Below are 5795 nucleotides of genomic sequence, written 5' to 3'. Positions count from 1 at the left end.
ATTATTTGTACTTTTTTTAAACTTTCATTAATTAAATTATTTTCATTTTACGTTGTTATTTTTCTTTGTTTCCGTTCAATTTGTCGTGTTGCAAGTTCTATAATAATGTTTGCTCGTGATATGAGTAGGCTTCTTGGCTTAGGATGTTTTCGTGCATTATTTTCATCTTTGTAATTTGCCTGATCGATTCATTTTCTTCTTACCCACTTTGTCTTCTCGGTTGGTTTTTTTCTGTGCCAAGTGCAGTGCTTTTTCACTTTTTTAGCGTACCTTACGTCTATATCCTCGATTACTCGAGTAATAAAGGATCCAATGTCTTCATAGAACCTCTTTTTTGCTTGTCGAATCTTTCGCCCTTTCTAATTTAATTTTACTTCTTTACACACTTACCATTGTTGCAGTGGTCTACTGTAGCATTCAACATATTTGTCTTTACTTTAGACTCCTTAGACCTCCAAAACCATTATTTGTATATTTTTTATGACTTCCCATTTTTTGTCGATTCTTCCGCGATCTGATGTTTCACCCGTTCTTTAAAACCAGACAGTCGAAGTTTTCTGTGTTAATTTTTGTCATAGTTTTTCGCGTTCTTACAGTGCGTATTTTGAGCTTAGAATCAAGAAAACTCATTTTTCAACACAAATTTTTGGTAACTAAATAATGAAATGTTTCGTTAAAGAGATGGAAATTGCGTTCATTTCTTACCAGCTCTTTGTCAGATGAAAGTAGAAGAGGATCTCTTTAGAAGTCCTGTCTTCGGCAGGAATTTTTTTTCGGTCTATCGTACTTTAAATATAATTGTTTCAATGCTGTAAAAGGTTTATATGAAACGATAACAACAGGAAAAGTTTCACCTGTGAAATTATTGTTTAAGAATCTGAAATATTAAACAATCTATTGATTCTTAGTTAATTAGTGATCTGAAATGCTACTGTTGAGATCCAAACCAAATTAAAAAAAGTATATGTTGCGTACAGTGACTATTATGACAAAAAAGCGAAAACACGACGAAAAAACTGAAGAAGTATTAAAACTAACAAAATGATAATCATTGTTGAGAACATGCTAATATCAGCAAAAGAGCGGATGTTATAATATATAGATATTAATGTAAGTGATATTTTTTAATCCACCTGAAAGAAAATGACTTCCTGCCCAGTATCATGAGCAATTCTAGCGAATAACGAGCATTTGAACCAGCAGAACCTCTTGGTATGCCTGGGTAATACTGTGTCTTAAGACACTTGTGTGTTGAAGCCGCTCTGTGTGTCTATGTGACGCGACACCTGGTCTCTTACGACGCGGCACTTTGAACAACACTTAACATTTAATCTCATTCAAGATCGCAGACTTCGGATTGCAGTTACCATATGGTTTCTGACCCTCTCGGCAGGGACTATTTTACGTTATAAAGCCGCACAAACGGAAGTGCTTAAAATACTTGTCTACTGATTACTGATGAATTCTTATTTATCTCGGTTCTATATGGCTCGCATAAGATGCTGGTCGCAGGTACCAGTACAACATCTGGGTTTTCGATATTCCAACAAAGCAAAAAGGCAAATGCCTGCCCTTTACTACCAGATTGCATGAAACATCAGTCGGCAACGAATGCCAAAAAACTAACTTAAATGTTGTTGTCAGCCCTTGCATACATAAAGGAACAAAAGTCATTCGGTCATAATTTATGGTCAAAACCAATCAGCGATACTTGTGAGACAAATAGCCTTTACAAGAAGAAAACATGTTGCCACTTCATTCATCCCTTTCAGTAAAACAACGCAACCGGCGTCTGTCATAGTCTCTCTTCAGCTTCAGTAAAACCAAAGAAAAAACATTGAACGCGCTGCGCCGCTTAAAAGCGCCGCTAGCAAACTTACAAACCACGAAACACAGCGTCTTCTGTTTTTATTTCCCAGCATATAAAAAGTGTGGCGCGCTGTGTCGCTATGTCAATACAGCAAGCCGTATCGGTGTCGCTGTGTGAACACCTGAAAATCTACTGCGTTACTCATGCCTACCTCTTGGTGCTGATAGAACATCGGATTGCACTAGGCCTGCGTAACACTGCGTTGAGTTGCGCTTTTAAGTTGCTGTTCTCTCAGTTAATGAGTTATAATTCATCGGTTAATGCACGCACTGCGCCAACTCCTGAAAATTCACTGAGTTACCCAGGCTAARATCAGAATATTTTTGGCTTTAAACCAGTGTCGTGCCCGAAGGGCTTGGCACAACTTCGACAGCCCGAAGTGTCCAATGTATTTGTTGTGCTGAACYMTTCATGTTACTAAATGACTTGGTATGGTTCCATCGCCAGTAGATTCGCAGAAATTGATAATTYAGGTTTTGCTCTCATTTTATTCTTGATGATGGTGCGAATACAAAACTTTCAGACCCGAATTCTCCACTTGACTTAGTCTTRCTTAGTGCAGTTTWCGAAGAAACACTCGCAGCCTAAGTTGAAAGGTTCCTCAAATCGTCGTCGATAATATCGCAGAAAGACGAAATTTTCWAAATCCACAGATTAATGTGTGCTATTTCCAACACACGCATTGGCCACGTTCTATTCCACTCGGTTTTGGCGGAACTTAATTTTTTGAAAATTTTGACGCAATTTACTCTTCTTAAGTCTCCTTTAAGCTTGACTTGTCACCTGCCTGATGATGTCCCGAGACGAAAGTGCGCTCTTTCGAATGCATGATTCGGCATCAAGCCATCTCACTCACTTTGGCAGAAACGTTTTTTTTTAATTAGTCCTAACGCAGATTTAACTTCTCCAGTGTCGAGGCAGAAAACACTGTAAACTTGTCAATTGATTAGTATTTGCCAAAAAGCATCTGTGTCGTCTTCGAAGATCTCCGCACAACTGTTACTCTCAGAAATCTCGCTTGTCCTTCTGGTTCCTCGAAAATTCAAAAAACAAAATCTCGAACGCAACCAGATCAAATTTGACTAATGGCAGTTAGCCTGGATAACACTGTGTTGCGTTGTTGCCGCTTTCTGAGTGTTATGAGTTAATGAGATGAGATGCATTGGTTAATGAGTTATAACTCATTTATTAAAGCGGAYTAAACCTTTACGAGACCCGARACCGGAACAACACTCCAAGCAACTAAAAAAAGTAACATTTTTCCTGCCACGGAACTGATTTACTGCGCCGGTGCGTTGTGAGCACCAAGTCATTTGCGCAGCACTCCCCCAACTCCTAAAAATTCACTGAGTTACCCAGTCCTAGATTGCACCTCACTAAAAATGCGAAATTTGAAAATTACACATTAACCTTAAGATACAAGCAAGTAGTCAAACAAACAAGTATAATAAAAATATATTGGGGGAAAATGATGTGAAAATGATGAAAATGAAATGGATCACATTCAGTCGACAAAAACTCCAAATCAAATTAGATGAACGAGAATTTTGCTTGAAGAAGAAAGCAGTTTGGAAAGCAGACCAAGAAATAGTGGTGGAAAAAACCGAAACAAAAGTAAACCTACCCGAAAAAGTGCTAAACGGTGAAGCAAAGGAGAAACTGTAATAATGCAAAGAAAAAATATAGAAACAAACCTATTCTTACATAAATAAATACGACAATTTACATTTCATTTTTACAGCAAAGCTAATTTACTAGCCGGAATCGTAGCAATTAGAACTAGTAATAGGAAGAACCGAATTAAATAATTCGAAATATTCGATTCCTGGTCGCATTAAATCGAATGCGACGGTAAATGCTCGCGTGTAGATACAGACAAAAAAATACATCAATTGATATGAGAGAATGGTGCAAGAGAAAAACTTATAAATTTTATAATTTTGAAATTAACGATTAGAAGGAAAAATAGTAAATTCACAAAAGTATCAGCTATAGCTTAATGTGTTGGCTTTTGCCTAAATAATCAGAATTATTATTTGATTTTTGTCATACGAGATATTAGTTATCTTTCGATTACGAAAACCACTCGAATAATCTTGTCACTAGTTACGATACTTAAAAGAAAAAAATAAACTAATAATTATTTATAAACCTCATATTAAATTTCACTCGGACTGTTAAAATATTCTTGCTTTATTATAATAATTGCATTTAAAAATAATTTAAATATTCTGGTCTATGGAACAAAGCCTTTAGAAAAGGGTTCTAGATGGTTCTGCTGCATTTATGTGTGTTTAAAGTGCAAAGGTTACATGGAACTATACTGATTAAATCAATAGTGCTTGAGAGCTTTAAAAGGGCTCAGAAAATACGCCTGCATTTAAAACTACATAGTTTGTAAAATAAAGTTTTATTGTGTGCTTTAATGCTCGAACAATAACATTAATACAACTTGCCAGAAACGAAGCAAATAAATTGGATCAAAATAAAATGTACCTACATGTAAAGTCGGACGAAATAAAAAAGGCACAAATAGAACATGCACTATCAAAACAAGTAGAGGACTACAATAAATTCTAATAAAATATTCATAAAAGTAAACCAATGCCCACGTCTAATGTTTCAAGAAAAGTGTAAAAATCCTGCAAATTCAAACTCAAGCAAATGATCATCGGTTCTGTTAAAAAGTCGGGAATTCATACTCCAATAATACTAAATCGCCCTAATAAGCTCTATCAAAAATAAGTAAACTATAGGTTAACAGCAACGTTTTTGAAACTAGTGGGTTATTCGGGTTTTTAGGCCGTCGTAAGCAAACCACCTTTGAAGATGCAAGCCGCTCGTGCTTGCGAAACGACAGGAAGAAATTCAATTTTAAGACGGCCTAAAAACCCGAAAAACCCACGAGTTTCAAGGAATGGCCTCAAAAGTCTATCTCTTCTGATAGCAACGTTTTTGTTACAATTCCTGACCATAATCCCTGCTTTTCAAAAATTTCGATCACTCAAAGTAATTTCAAATCGCCAACCGCAAAAAACAGCTTTATATTGGCAACCCATTTGGCATCAAATGCTTCTAATAGCCGGAGAAATTCAATAAATCTCACGTGAAAAAACAGAGCGTGCGGCTACCCACATTATGGGCCAGACTTAAACCCGACAGGCTTCTTTCTTCCAACCTTTTATATTGCAACGTCTTAATCTTTATATTGTGCTTTTTTTATTCTTGCGCCGTTTGAAAAAACATCATGCAACTATAGCGAATTAGTTCTGAAAAGAGCAACGGGAGCAAAAAGCTATTCTGCCCTCGGCTTAAAGCTGCCTGCATGAGGGATTTTCAACACAGCCTTTGGCTGGAGATTTTAATTGTTTCTGGTATTGTTTATCAATTAAACTGAGACACTTTCCCAATCTTCTTGCCATTATCAATCGCCTTTAGGCTTAATCAAGTCAAGATCGTTCATGCGTCGCATTTTTCTACTTAATTAACACGCACAGTGCAAACGTGAGATAAATGCAAATCCCGGAAAAACGATGCACCAAAACCCGATTTAAATTCCCTTTTGTGTCAGTTCAGCCACACTGTTCAGCGTCAATCTGTTTGGCATTATCATGCGGTTGAAATAACCGCCCTTAAGCTAAGGGATGAAGGGCGCAATACAATCCAAAGCTTATCGGGCCCCTGGCAGAGCCTCTTTGTAAAACCGACGCCTGTGAAATTGATTTTGAATAAGATCTACTGTATCTTTTATTTGGCTCAATTAAATGCTAGTTTAGAGTTCGGCTACACTTGGGGGGTACGATTTTTACTGGATCGATTTTTACAATTTAAAACAATTTTTCGTTGCATTAATATCGAGGTTGTTATGGCTTTATGTTTAACATTTCTTGAAATGTTCCTTCCATTTTGATTCTCTTATCTTGGC

General features: G+C 36.6%; 1 protein-coding gene across 1 annotated transcript in view; it reads left to right on the top strand.

The window, feature by feature from the left end:
- LOC109539933 (forkhead box protein F2) overlaps positions 1-5795 on the top strand; it is a 32841-nt gene that overhangs the window by 15526 nt on the left and 11520 nt on the right. The window lies entirely within an intron of this gene.

Source organism: Dendroctonus ponderosae, unplaced genomic scaffold, assembly GCF_020466585.1.
Source record: "Dendroctonus ponderosae isolate FM_Combo_2020 unplaced genomic scaffold, Dpon_F_20191213v2 Dpon_F_20191213_9, whole genome shotgun sequence".
Classification (NCBI taxonomy): Eukaryota; Metazoa; Arthropoda; class Insecta; order Coleoptera; family Curculionidae; genus Dendroctonus; species Dendroctonus ponderosae.
The sequence above is the reverse complement of the archived record's forward strand: the minus strand, read 5'-3'. Positions and strand labels throughout refer to the sequence as shown.